Here is a 15,990-nt window from a genome sequence, read left to right as displayed (position 1 = left end):
AACTGGGGAAGCAAAACATATCATAAAGACAAAAGTGAAGCAACAAATAGGGGAATTTTTGCAACATAAATAATGAACAAAGAGCCATGAATAAAATGGAAAGTTTTCCTACAAATAAATAGAAATAGGCTTGCTTGCTATTCAATAAAAAAAGACATGAATATGAATTTCCTAAAGAATAATTACTTAAAAAAATCAAGATAGTCAATTGGAAATTAAAACAAAAAAATTAAAATTGTTCCCTCAAATAGACAAATTAAAATACTGATTAAATTTTTTTAAAAGTTTCAAACATTAGCATATCTGCATACTACCATTAGGGATATGGACACATTTTGAAAATACAGGTCAAAAATCAAGTCATGTGTATCCTTAACCATGAATTTCTAATTTTCACTGCAGAAAATATCATTTTTTCAGAAAAGCATATTGTAAAACAAACAGGAGTGTATATTTGTGAGTGCATTCACGCACGTGCATATGCATCCATGCGAGTGCGTACGTGTGTGACCGTGCACAAGTGTGCATGTATGTGCGTGCATGTGATCATGTGTATGCATGCATGTATGCGAGTGTGTATGCGTGTCTTCCCGTGTGTGTACATGTGTGTGCATGCCTGTGTCTGTATGTGTGTGTGCGGGTGTGAGTGTGTGTGTGTGTGTGCACACATGACTGTGTGTGTGTGCACGCATGTGTGTGTATCAGTGTGTGGGTTCGCATGTGTGAGTCTGTGTGCGTGTGTGAGTGTGTGCACGTGTGCGTGCGCGTTTGTGAGTGTGCATGTGAGTGCGCGTGCAGGCGTATATGATAGTGTGTGTGCGTGTGTGTGCATTTGTGTGTGTTCGCATGTGTGCCTGTCTGCACGTGTTGCACACGTGTGTGTGAGAGTGTGCATATGTGTGCATGGGTGTGCGATTGTGGGAGGGTGTACACGTGTGTGCGAGCATGTGTGTGTACGTGTTTGTATGCATGCGCATTTGTGGGCCTGTGTGTGGTTTGAGTGTGCACGTGTCACTGTAAACTTGTGTGAGTGCGTGTGTTTGCGCATTTGTGTGCGAGAGTGCGAGTGTGTGCGAGTGGGGGTGTGCGTGTCAGTGTGTGAGTGTTCGTGTCTGTGCACTTGTGTGTCCCTGGGTGTGCCCATGTGTGCATGGGTGTGAGGGTGTGAGTGTGCATTTTATGTGCATGTGCCTGTGTGTGAGCGTGTGTGGGAGTGTGAGTGCGTGTGAATGTGAGTGTGCACCTGTGTGAGACAGCACGCTTGTGTGTGTGCATGTGTGTGAGTGCGTGTGTGCATGTGTGCCTGTCTGCCCGTGTGTGTGCCTGTCTGCACGTGTCTGTGAGTGTGTGTGCGTGTGTGTGTATGCACGTTTGTGTGAATGTGCGTGTGCGTGTGTTGTGTGTGTGTGCGTGTGCATTTTGCGTTTCTCTGTGTGCCTGTGTGTGTGCATGTGTGGTTGTTTGTGGGTGTGTGCCCGTGTCTGCACACCTGTGTGTGCATATGTGAGTGCGTGTAAGTGCACGTGTGTGTGCGTGTGTGAGCATGTGCATGTGTGTGCATGTACTTGCATGTGTGTGTGTGTGTAGGGATATGCTGCGGATCAAATACTATGCTATTACTCTACCACAGGAGCTGTGAACCCAGCCTGTACAACATGTTTTATTGGGAAACAACTGGTAGATATACATAGAGAGAGGAATAAAAATATATTATGATGCATCTATTTTCTGGAGAACTATGTCAATTTTAAAAATAAAAGTATTTCGTATTTTTTCTTAGATTTTGAATCTAGGAGACAGATTGACACAAAAGTACAAGGAGGACTGTTAATAAAGAGGAAGAGGATCAGGAGGACACAGGTGAGGGGATGAGGGCATAAGAGGTGGGGGAAGTGAAAATGTCACAATAGAACCCATTGTTTGTACAACTAATATAAGCTAATAAAGACTTACAAAGAAAACCAAAAGATCATTTATGTTTCATGAAATGAAAAAAAATTATATAGCAAACAAAGCAAGGCTTAGAAATTTATATAGTATGTTCTTATTGAATAATGCAACATAGGGCCTGTGTGAGTGACTGTGTGTGTATGTGTGTGTGTTTACATGAACCTGTGAAGAAGAAAGTGGGAAGATTTGGGACAAAGAGAAGCTCTTGCTTCTTACTATATTTTCTTTTTGTTTGAACCATTTCAAAAAGTTGTTTTCTTTTGTAATTTAAATACTATCACACACACATTCACAACATACAACTTTGTATTCTCTCTTTTATCACACACACAAGTATGCAATCCTAGACTTAAAAATTGACCTTATAGAAAATGAAATAATTGAAATGGAATAATTGACTTGGAGTAAGAATCAAAACACTTTACTAATAATACTCATAATTGTAGTGGAGGATAAAAAGGACTTTGAAATTTTCCTTTCTTTGACCAATCTTTACTTCTTTATGTTATACTGATCATATATAAGGATAGGAAATACAGACAAGACATTAAATGAAAAGAACTTGTCATCTAACAAGCGCTAAGCATCTTCCTTATATAACCTCTTAATACTCATTTCATCATTATGAGAAGGGTTTCACTGTTTTCATTTTTAGATGAAACAAGTGACAAAGAAGTTAAGTAACCTGTCCGAGGTTATACAACTGGTGAATCCTGAAGCTATAAATCTGGCTGAATTTTACTCAAAGCAGCTTCATTAGTCAAAGTGTCAACAGAAATGGCGCATTCAAATCAGATAATCTGAGGGAGAGTTTAAAGAAGAGTTTACAAAACTTGAGCATCACATAGGAAATCAAAAGGGATTATGCATTTCCCAGGACTGGTAATTTCCAAACATGAAAAGGAAGCATAAGAAAGTAGTTATGGGACTCTGAAGACCCAAGGGTCTCATTGATGGGAGCTGTAGCCCTTCTTCAAAAACATTACCCCTCCCAGGAAACACTACTCTTTCAGAGAGGTACAATCTCAACATGTTGAGGGATCCCTCTTGCACTTAAGTCTGATTTGTCAGAGGTTTATTTTAGCACATGCCAACGAACTAGGACTTAAAGATCTCAAGTCACCATCACAGGCTCCATCGCTAATTTGTAAGTATCACCCTGTGAGTAATTCATTCCCTTAGAAAAGATACTGCATTATTCTCCTGAAATGATTTCCTTTTATTATTCTCCACAGTGATATTTGAATGCATTGATAGGGCCTGGTCTCCAGAATCATGCAGTAATCAGATTAACAAAGAGATTTGCTCTGCCTTTTTCATATTTCTGCTGTCTGATTGAGTCAGCTCACTGTTCATTAGAATCTCTTCTGGGAGTGAAAATCAGAAGAGAAATAATTAGAAATTCACCCACTGATTTGGCTCCTGTATAAGTGATTACATAGGAATTTCAAAAGTAGGGGAAGAGTCTTTAAAGAAAGTAAATTGAATTGGGATTCATAGAGACCAGGCAGTATGTATGTGATAATAAAATGATTTATTGAATAAGAGATTGAGTAGGTGAAAGAATGATAGGTTATATTCTAAAACTATGAGGAAATTAAAAGGAAGAAATTTGAGGCTCTACTTTAGGGTAAATTAGAAAAAAAAGAAGAGAACCAAAGACCAAACAACTTTGGGAAGAAGATATGATTTAAAATGTTTTTTTAAAAATGAAATGTTAAATCCTTTGAGATTAGAGAAGGAATTTCCCATTAGTATCAAGTTCAAAGAATATAAAAAGAGATCATAATTACCAAGAGGACAGTTGCATTTTATAAGAATAGCACTCTGTAGACAAAATTAAACACTGAGGTAACTAAAAACCCTGAAGGAAGAGATTGTCATCTCAATTCTAAAACTATACCTGAACTAGTTAACTTGTAAAATGGTTTTCGACCATAGATAAATACACTATAGGTATCTACTTATTGTATTAAATATGCCTCCAAACCATTTGCATAGTTTAGTAATGTAACTGAAATCTACCATGTTTATGTGTTGAAAACTTCTCCGTTCTCTTGTAAATTTGTTACTCTCTTAAGCATGGCAAAGTGGGAAATCCTATTCTTTCTTGGGGACAAGATGGCCAGTCACTTACCATGAGTTTTGTCATCAGAATAGCAAGTACAAGGTTCTGTTGACCTTATGTATGGCATCACCATCTCCAAAGGGAGGTAATAAAGCATTACCCATCTAGCTGGAATCTAATCTCCCACTAAATACTTGTGTGGCTATAAGCAATTTGTTTAATCTGTTATTTTTTTTGATATCTACAAAAATTGGAATAATAACCAACAATTACATAGCACTGCTAAATTCAGTCATATAGGGTGTGCACTGCACAATGCAAGAAGGTGTCAATCTCTTCTCTGGGATGCTTTACTGACTAATTTATTTAACATTTCCAGCAACTTGTAAAGTAGGTATTAGCATTAATCCCAGTTGACAGATCAGGAAATTAAGGCACAGAGATATTAAATATCTTTTTATATTGAGTCTGAAGAATCATTAATCAAAGAAAGTTAATTCCCTATATATTTTAAATAACCTTCAAACAGAAAAAACAGAAAAATCAGTTTTCATATTTCAATAGTATGTATGCTGCTCAAGTCAGAAGTTGTCTCATCTAATTAGAATTGGTTCTAAAAAGCCAGACCACCATTAAGTGATGACCTACAGCAACGGCCTCTGGAGAAAATTCCAAGAGTTTTATAAAAATGTGTTCAGTGGAAACTTCTATTTTTCTATGTGCAAAATCTGCTAAGGTAAGTTTGTAACACAGAATCACTTCTTTGCTCTGCTTGCTTAAAATAAAGTCACATTTTCTTTTTTTCTCCTTTTTAATTGTACAAAGGGGCTTCATTGTGATAGCTCCATTTATACATATTATGTATTTTGATCAAATTCACCTCTCTATTACTCTTTGTTTTCCCTCTCCCTCCCTTCATAAAAATTTTAAAGGTTACATTATTTTATTTTCATACATACATATGAAATATTTTGATCATATCTATCCCCTTCATAAAGTTACATTTTTTTATGTCACTTCTCATTCAAGTAATTGTTTCTCATTGTTAAGTATATTTAAACTTTTTCTGTACTATATTTTCTGTATATGTGTATATATACACATATACAGATACATCCATATATATCAGTGAGTTCTTCTTAAAAATGGCTTCAGTTTTGGAAACTGTTCATTGTAGTCAGCATGATCCTGATCATATTTAGGCCTCAATATGTATTGAAGGAATTTTCTGGGAGATAATTTTCAATATATATCCCAGACACATCTACTTATACTTTAAGTTTAAGGTCACAATGCTTCCCCAGGTCATTCTGCCTCAAGGTTTCTTTACTGTATACATAGAAATCACCTGTCCTTTAACTGTCTAGATTAAATAGCACCTACTTCACTATAATAAATGTTATTTACATTTTTATCTTTAGAAAGTTTAGTTTTAAATATAAATTAAGCATAAGAATAAGAGGAATCTTGGACTCCATAACCTTATTCTTTACTTGCTTGCTTCAGGAAATATTGTCAGAAGATACATAGTGTGTGTCCAAATCCATGTACACAAGAGCAATTGTGTATGCATCAAATGAGAATCACCTGCAGATTCACGCCTGCTCTTGGTGTAAGCAATAAAACCTAATTTTGTCTTAAGCAGAAGAATACAATAGAAGAATATAGCTGCAGATTGCAGAATCAAATTCAGGGATAAAAAGGAAGGTTAGCATGTACAAGGAACCTGTTCCAGATGACCACAGGAACAATCGTGTGTCCCGCACCTTGAATACCCACTGTCCCTCCTGGACTTTTAATTTCATTTCTGTTATCAGATGTGAATACAACTGACACTTTAATTTTATTCTAAATTCAATCTTTTTATTGGTAGGTAATGCATCTTTTCAAAATAATCAAACACTATGGATTGGGAATGTGTGATTTCCTTAGACCTTATCTCCACTAAAATTTATTAAAGAAGAGATTCTTTCCAAATAAGGAGATTTCTTTTGCAAAAAGATGGAAAATTTCTAATAGCTAGACTCCATGTCTTGAAAATTTTGGTAGAGTAGGTCTGGGACTAGAGAATCATCAACATATCATCGAAATTGTGAAGTTAAAAAGTCCTAAATTAAAATCTGCCCTTTGTATGTTCTTGAGTAAATTACATAATCCTTCCTGTATCACAATTTTCCTGTGGGAATGAATCGGTTATGGACGCTGAGCCTCTCTATACATCTACTGAATGTGTCAAGTTGTTAGAAGTGACAATCTCCTAGTATTGAAGAATCTCCCTAGATGGCCACATAGTCAATTAAGGGTCCGTTGACCAACTACAGCTTAACTGTCCTACAACTGCTCATTCTCATAGGACAGGAACTGGTTTCTTTTATGCTTGCTAAAATACAGTAGAGCCACTACCCCTATACTCCTAAGCACTTTTAAAGATCTAGTTTTTGACTTAAAAAAGAAAGATGACCTGTAATCCAATCTACATGGAAGGCAGATTTGGGAAGGTTATTGTTCGAATTCAGTCTGGCAAAAAGTTAGCAAGAACTATCTCATAAAATAAGCTGAGAATGGTTGTTCACATCTGTAATCATAGCTACATGCAGGCAGAGACAGGAGGGTCACAGTCTGAGGCCACCTTGTGCAAAATCAAGACCATATGTAAAAAACAAACTAAAACTAAAATGACTAGAGGCATGGCTCAAGCAGTAGGACAATTTCCCCATAAGTGCAAGGCCCTGAGTTCAAAATCTCAGTACTTCCCTCAAAAAATCAAAACCAGAAAAGGATGGCTTAAGAGATCATGGTCTTAGAAATTATAACCATGCTGCAGAACTCAGTAGTTCTAAAGAGTGAATGTTTATTAGCATACATTAGTAGTACAAGGGAGTTCCATTGTGATAATTTTGTAAGGGTGTATAATGTACTTTGAGCAAGTTCACACCCCATATTAAATTCCTTTAATAAACCTCCATATGCATCTTCTTTACCACCAGTTTTCACATGAGAACCGGGCAGCAATCTGAAAACTGGAAATAATAGATTTGCATTTATATCTAAAGAAAGAAGTACTTTGTATAAAATTGTGAAAGTAGGAAGGAAAGAATAAAAGAAAGAGGAGAAAGACCACAATGACGTAGGAAGGAAAGCAGAGAGGACCAAGGGGAGAAGAGGAACTTACTTAATCATATGTGATATTACTGGCACTCATAAGCAAAACTTAAGAGTGTTTAGAATGAATAGGTAAAGGAATGCATGCAGTAAATTACCTATGCATTAATAATATATTACAGGGCAGGCACAATTAGAAATAAAATCTTATGTTAATTATTAGTAATGATGTTTATTTCATAAAAAAAGTACTTTGAAGAAAATATTGAGAAATACATCATTTTTAGAGACATTTATAAGAGGCAAGTTTTTCTAAATAGACTGAAAAATTTTTTAAAATTATTACATATGTAGTTCAATCTTAAAATGAGAGACTACATTGAATGAGTTAAAGATAATATCTACGTATCCAGAGAATTCAAATATTGAGGAAATTTCTGCTTTTTTTCAGTAACAAACTTCGGAGATAATCATGAAGCCAGAAATTACAATGTGCCTAAAAGAAGATAGATTCTCAATTAAAGACTAAGTCAATTTAACAAGAAACTATTACCAACTTTTGTTTAAGTTCATTACCAAACCCATCAAACATAAATTTTCAAGGTCTTAACAGAGAGATACTATGACTACCTGTTTATGAGTTAGGCATTTGGTGGTACAATAGTGAGACTCTCCCAAAGACCTTTACTAATGAGAAGCTCTGAAGAAATAGCTCACTGTACATTATTTAATTAATGTGCACCATGCCCCAGGAAGTTAAATTTAGATAAGATTGTCACTCGAGAGTGACAAATTAAAGAGGAAAAAAATTATAGTCTTATACCATGAAATACAACTCAATAAAATATACACCTTCCCAATACCTTCCTTGACCTGACCTCAGTCAAAGAAATGAAAGCCATTTCCTGCCTCTGAGGTCTAAGGGGCATTGAGAAAAACTAAGTATTTCCCATCAAAAATGCCAAAATTAGCCAGGCATGGTGGCTCACTGCTCTAATCCCAGCTACTTGGGAAGCAGATCTGGAGGATCATGGTTCAAAGTCAGCCTGGACAAAATGTTAGCAAAACCACCATTTCAGAAAATCAACCCAGTATGATGGCTCATTTCTATCATCTCAGTTTAGCAGCAGGCATAAATGGTAGGATTCTGGTGCATGCTAGACTAAGCATAAATGTGAGACAGTGTTTCAAAAATAAAGAAAGCAAACAGGGCTGTCTAGAGGCAGAGATTAAGTGGTAGAGCACCTACCTAGCAAACTCAGAGCCTTAAGTTCAAACTGCAGTACTGAGAAATACAAACAAAACAAGTGAAAAAAGAAACCGAAATTGTCTGTGATGAGTTCTTTTGGATCAACAAGTTTCTTGATGACCAAATGAAGCTTATGTAAATATTCCTGAGAGGATTATTGCACTGCTACTTAAAGGTTTGTTATTCATAGTAGACAGACTTCTACTTATATACTTGATAATATCAGGACACTGAAGAAATTAAATTAAGAATATCTCCTAAGAACTACAAACCACTGAAGAAAGAGAGCAAGAAGGACTACAGAAGATGGAAAGATCGCCCATGTTCATGCACTAGCAGAATCAACTTAGTAAAAATGGCTATACTACCCAAAGCAATCTACATGTTCAACACAAGTCCCATCAAAATCCCAATGACATTCATCACAGAGATTGAAAAAATCTACCCTAAAGTTCTTTGGAAACACAAAAGACCATGAACAGTCAAGGCAATACTAAGCAAAAAGAGCAATGCTGGAGGTATCACAATACCCAACTTCAAATTACTACAAAGCCATAGCAACAAAGCCAGCATGGTACTGGCACAAAAACAGACATGAAGACCAGTGGAACAGAATAGAGGGCCTGAACATGAATCCACACAGCTACTCTCACCTTATTTTTGACAAAAGCACCAAAAATGTATGACAGAAAAGACAGCCTCTTCAACAAATGTTGCTGGGAAAAGTGGTTATTTGCTTGCAGAAAACTGAAACTAGATCCATGCCTGTCACCCTGAAAGAAGAATGAAATTTTGTCATTTGCAAGTAACTCAAAGTAGATTAAGGACCTAAATATCAGACCTGAAACTTTGCAGTTTTTCATAAAAGAGTAGGGAATACCCTGGAAATTATAGGTATAGGCAAGGACTTCCTCAATAGAACCCCAGCAGCTCAGCAACTAAGAGAAAGGATGGACAAATGGGATTTCATAAAGTTAAAAAGCTTCTCCACAGCAAAAGAAATGGTCTCTAAATTGAAGAGACAACCCACAGAGTGGAAGGAAATATTTGCAAGCTATACATCAGACAAAGGACTGATAACCAGAATATACAGGGAGCTCAAAAAACTAAACTCCCCCAAAAATAATGAACCAATAAAGAAGTGGGCAACTGAACTAAACAGAACTTTTTCAAAGGAAGAAATCCAAATGGCCAAAAAACACATGAAAAAATACTAATCATCCCTGTCACTAAAACAAATACAAATCAAAACCACACTAAGATTAAACTTCACCCCTGCATGAATAGCACAACCAACAACAACCAACAACAAATGTTGGTGAGGATGCGGAGGAAAAGGACCCTCATACACTGCTGGTGGGAATGTAAGCTAGGACAACCACTTTGAAGACAATATGGAGAATTCTTAAAAAACAAAACATAGATCTTCCATATGATCCAGCAATCCCACTCCTAGGGATATACCCAAAGGAATGCTACTCAGGTAATTACAAAGGTACCTGCACACCCATGTTTAATGCAGAGCTATTCACAATAGGCAAGTTACAGAAACAGCCATGATGCCCTACTACTGACGAGTGGATTAAGAAAATGTGTCATTTATACACAATGAAATTTTACTCAGCCAGAAAGAAGAATGAAATTTTGTCATTTGCAAGTAAATAGATGGAACTGGAGAACATCATCTTAAGCAAGTTTGGCTCAAAAGGCCAAAACTTGAATGCTCTCCTTTATATGTGGATTATAAACTTAAAACAAACACAGTAATATTACTGGACTTGGGTCACACACTAAAGGAGGACACATACAGGAGAAACAATGAAAAGGAAGGAAACCCAAAACTTGAATGAGGTTGATGTGCTCACTGTAGAGGAGCTAATATAGTAATCTTAAACTAGCAGAAACCACTATGGGAAGGGGACCAGGAAGTCATGAAGAAGTCTGGCAGAGATGAACCAATGTGGGCTGCGATACACAAGTGTTAGGAATCTCTCTGTGCAGCTATCTTTATCTCAAGCTAGCAAAAATGCTATGTCTTTCTTATTATCTTACTATGTTTTCTCTTCAACGAAATTGGAGAAGAGGGTAGAACATGTTCTGCCTGGAAAGGGGGTGTGGGGAAGACGGCTCAAACAGTGTATACACATATAAATAAATATAAAAACAATAAAATAAAAGAAAGCAAGAAAAAATAAAATAAAATTAATAAAAAAAGAATATCTCCTAAGATGTATTAGACAAATATGTTTTGAAGAACTGGTCTGTGAGTCACTGGGATGACATCAAGCTGGTAGCCATATTAAGGAATGAAGTGAAAAATAGTTAAGAGAGTTGAAAATTCTTAGTTAAGTAAAAGAATGGTAGTCAAAGAAATTGCAAACTGTCTTTTCATGACTAGTTCCTACTGAGCACAATAAAGCTTTAATATGAAAAATTCAAGGACCTTTCAATATAATGAAAAGACTCCCCTCCCCCGCAGGACCTGTTCTGCCCTCCGATTTCTGATGTTGGAAAAGAAAAAAAAATGACATTTTTGTTGGTTTATGATACCTACACAGGGAATTTCCTATGACATTTCCATGTATGTACGGATTATAAACTGAATTGGCTCATCTCTAGTTTTCTCCTTTCTACCATAGTCCCCTTATTGTGGTGACTCTAACTCTAACAGGATTTAAAATTCTATATTCATTCTTGTATAGAAAGTACATCAACCATATTCACCTCCTTAACTTCCTTCTTGTGACCTCCCCTTAGCATGACCTGTTTTACATAATATTGCTTGTATTTGTATAAGGTATACAATCCACATATAAGGGAGAACATGTGTCTTTTGGACTTCTGAGCATGAGTAACTTCATTTAATATGCTGTTCTCCAGTTCCATCCATTTATCTGTGAATGACAAAATTTCATTCTTCTTTGTGGCTGAATAAAATTCCACTGTGTATAAATACCACATTTTCTTAATCCATTCATTGGTAGTGGGGCATCTTGGCCATTTCCATAGCTTATTCTTTCTTTTTTTCTGCAGTACTGGGGTTTGAACTTGAGGCCTTCAACTTGCTAAGCAGGTACTCTACTACTTCATCAAGGCTTCCAAAGGCCTCTTTTGCTTTAATTATTTTTCAGATACAGTTTTACATTTTTTGCCTGGGGACAGCCTTGGACCATGATCCTCCTACCTGTGTCTCCTTATTGCCTGGGGCTATAGATGTCAGCCACCATGCCTAGCTTGTTTTTTAATTTAATTTATTTATTTATATATTTTTTGCAGTACTGGGGCTTGAACTGAGGGCCTACACCTTGAGCCACTCTGCCAGCCCTTTTTATTTTGTTGGGTTTTTTTGAGATAGGGTATCATGAACTATTTGCCCAGGCTGGCTTTGAACTGCAATCCTCCTGATCTCTGCCTCCTGAGTAGGTAGGATTACAGGCATGAGCCACTGGCACACAGACAAGCTTGTCTTTGAGATAGGGCCTAGCTAACTTTTTGTCCAGGATGGCCTCAAACCATGATCCTTAGAATCGCTTCATCCTATGTAGCTAGGATTACAGGCATGCACTATCATACACAGCAAGTTCTCCATTTTTCCTATGGCAAATATCATCAGTTTCTTCAAACATTCTTCTTCCCTTCCTGCCTAATTCTTGCTTTTGAAAAGTTTCCTATAATTGAACTTGAAGTTCATTTATCCACGCCTACTCAGTTGCTCAGATATTAAATTCCAGCCTTGAGTTATTTACTACCATATGTTTTGTACAAATAAGAAGCAAAATCAATAACTTCAATCTTTTTTGCTGAACAAACATATATCAGAGAAACAATTAATAATAATCATGAAATTAGGGTTGTGGATGTAGGTAGTTCAGTGGTAGCATGAATGTATGCTTAGCACTAGACAGGCCTAGGTTAAACCTCCAGCACGTCAAGAAAATAAAACTCACGTAAGTGGTGAGACTTGATTTCCTACATACAGACATCAGGAACTTCAGTGTTACTCAGTGCTGTAGTTATTCCTCATTAAAAGTCTTTGACATCCATTTATGTCAGGCCTTATTTATGACAAAGTCTCAAGAAGATGAAAAAAGGAAAATGTAATTATAACCCTATGATGTTGTCATAATAAGTGAGAAAAAAAGACAAAAAATTTAAAGGAAGAAGTAATAAAGAAAACATTCTTTAATTTGGGTGGGGCACATTACACATAAGCAAAAGACATAAACTGTCAATTGAAGAAAGAATTGATACATTTGAATTCAATGATATGAAATACATCTTCACAAGAAAAGATTCATAAAGAAACAAACAAAACCCCACAAGCTGGACAAAATTATTTTAACAAATATAGACTATGGAAGATTAGCAATCAGTTAACAGAAGTAACTCATATAAATTAGAAGTAATATTTTTACATGCTCAATAGACAGACAAAAGTTTCGAATTCATGGTTGAAATATCTCAACCTTACTGCTCAAAAAATTATAAATTAAAATTATACCATCAGATTTGCAAAATACATGTTAAAGGTTAGAAACAGAAGTGAACAAACAGCAGCTCTCATTCACTGCAAGTATGGATGCAAATTGACACTCCAACTTGGAGATCAATTTTGGAGCATCAAGTAAATAGAATTGCTCATAAAAGTGAGAAATCAATGATAATCTAAGCATCCACTGACAATGAAAAGGAATCCAGCATGACAAATAACAATGTAGCTGAATATGCTGCAATTAAAATTAATAGACTAGAGTTACATGTGTCAATTTTAACAAATCTCCAAAATTATACTGAGTAAAATATGTAGTTAGTACTGAAAACATACATCTAAAATCTTGGAACAGCTAGTAAGCCACTGAGGGAAGGGCACACCCCAACATCTGGGTGCCATTATCCTACAAGAGAAATAAGCAATTAATATCAGGGAAGCTATCATAAGAGGCCTTCAACTGTATCTGGAATCTTTTTCTTTGTCTTTCAGAAATATGCTTGTAGGAGGAGCAGGGAATGTGAAGTCCTTGTTCTGTGCACACACAGTTTCAATTTGGGAAGGTGAAAAAGTTCTCAAGTTCTTAAGATGGAAGGTAGTGATGCTGAACAAATGCAAATGTACTTGATGCTATCCAACTGTTCATCTAAAAATGGCTAAAATGGTAAAGTTTCTATGATCTGTCTTTACTACAATACTAAAATAAGTCTGAAAAAATCTTATAAATTTTGGAATTTATTTAAACTGGGTGGTGGTTTATAGAAAAATGTATGTTTATTAAAGATTATTTAAATTGTTCTCACATTTTCTATGTGTTTGAAATCTAATTACAAAACAAAATCATTCCAAAGTTAATATACAAGTTACAATCTATGGACATAAATTATATTGTAATGATGAAAGACAGCTTTGCTTATTCAGTACAAATATTGCTAAAATTATAATGCAATGTTCATACATTATATTTATAAGTAAAGTATTAACTATAATATTATGATATATATAAACAATATATATCTTATTCATACCACACATGCCTAAAGCCTAAACCCATGTACCACAAAACCTGGCCATAAATATGTTTTAGTAAATACTAAAACATAACTTTCTGGCCAATGAAGCCAAATGACATTGTCTCAAGACTGCTTGTACTTCTTCATAATTCATATAATGTCACTTTCAAATTGTGACATTCACATATAATAATAGTAATGCAAGCTGAGTTTAACAAACATAAATGGAAACTAAAACTAGAATAGTTTCTATTTTCAACTACATACTTTATGCACATCACCTAACACCATACTTCCTTTTCATCATAATTTCATTCTATGCTTGTCCCCTATTGTACTTAAATTCACTGAAATGAATGAATCAGTTTTCACAAATGATAATAGAAAGTCATGTACTCAGTCCGTATACAGACTATAGTTTTACCATATCCTTACTACTCACTGGCTCCTCGTGTATCATGGTATACAAACCCTCATCACACTTATGCTACAGATACTGTCTCTTGGTCTCTACTAATGCAATAAACACCTATAGGTGTTTATTACTATTTTTCTAGTAGACATAGATATCTTCTGTACATTTATTTCATTTCAGAGAATTTGAAGGGTAGTGGCATGTGGTCTAAAGTAAGGGAGACCTATATGCTCAGAGGTGAGCATGTGACCTAAGACATTCCACTTAAGTTACCCCAGCTTATTTTATGTTAATTCTGGGAGAAGGGTGCATTCTCCCTCTCATTTTATACAATGTAGATACATATATGAGTATAAGACCTGCACCCATTTTGTTATCATGAAAGAAACACAAACAGGAAAGGAAAGAATTACATAGTCAACAAGAGAGTTCAGAATTGAGATTACATCATACCTAAAGCTCATTCTGTTATAAGTCATAGATCCTAAATGTGGAATTCATTGCAATTAGGAAGTAAAATAAAGAGAGTAACCTAGATTGGAAGAATTGGTAATATTTTTCTGAAGCTAATTCCTTTTTTATCACAAATTGTGGTTTATTATTTCTTGATTACAATAGCATGTGCTGAGATATTACAGTATTAAGATATTTAGAAGCAGAATTTCAATATGGTCCATTGTACTAGCTACTTTTTGTAGTTCTCCTAATAGATACTTGCAATAAAGCTGGAGGAAAGAAAATACTGCTTTTTTAGAAGAACTTTCTAGAATGTAACATATAACCCAAATTACAGAATTTGATCATTTATCCACATTATAGGTTAGAAAAGCCAGTCCTCAATCCCAGCTGCTTAGTGTTAACAATGACAAGGAGGAAGAAGACAGAATACCAATGGAATAGAAAGTCTAGCTCCAGAGAATCTATGTTAAGCATTCATCCTTTTCTATGTGATAAGGATGTCATCACTCATTAAAGGTATGCAGCTAAGTTCAGCCTAGAGCACAATGTACATTATCCTTGCTTCACCACCTACCCTGTGTCTTTACATTGCCCAACATGGTAGACATCAGTTGAGGGCTAGATACTAAGCAGCACAACAAGTCTGGGCTGATCATCACTAGACCAAGTTTCCAAGTCTATGCCCTAAATTCAGACTATGATAAGAAATATATCTGGATTTTCTTGCCATACATTAGAACAAATACCAAAGGACCACATGTTTTTAAGAACTTGTTCGTTTTGAAGAACTTGTTCTTTAAATAATTCTGAAGCTGACTCATCACTTGTTTTGCCCAAATAACAGGATAACCTTAGTTCTTAATTCATAGCCACAAGAATGTGCAAAAACAACCAACACACATTTTCACATGAGTTTCTGTATGATCAAATCCCTCTTACTAATTTCAACTAAAAGATACAGCTTGTCCAAGTCCTTCTGTATCTTTACTCTCTGACAATATTTAATCATTTCCTTCTTGTTATATTTTCCTTATGAACTTGTTTTTGAAAAGTCAGTAAATTTCCATTACTTGATAACTATAAAATGGCAAATGGATTAGAAGCTCCTAGAAATTAAGCCAGACTGACCTTTCATTCTATGATCTGTTCTGAGAAATAGAGTCTGAAGGATAATGTATATTCAATGCAATGCAACAAAAAGTGAGGGCAAATCTTTGTGAGATTATTGGATTAGATATATGCAAT

This window comes from Castor canadensis, chromosome 12 (assembly GCF_047511655.1).
Source record: "Castor canadensis chromosome 12, mCasCan1.hap1v2, whole genome shotgun sequence".
NCBI classification, from domain to species: Eukaryota; Metazoa; Chordata; class Mammalia; order Rodentia; family Castoridae; genus Castor; species Castor canadensis.
This window is presented reverse-complemented; position numbering follows the sequence as displayed.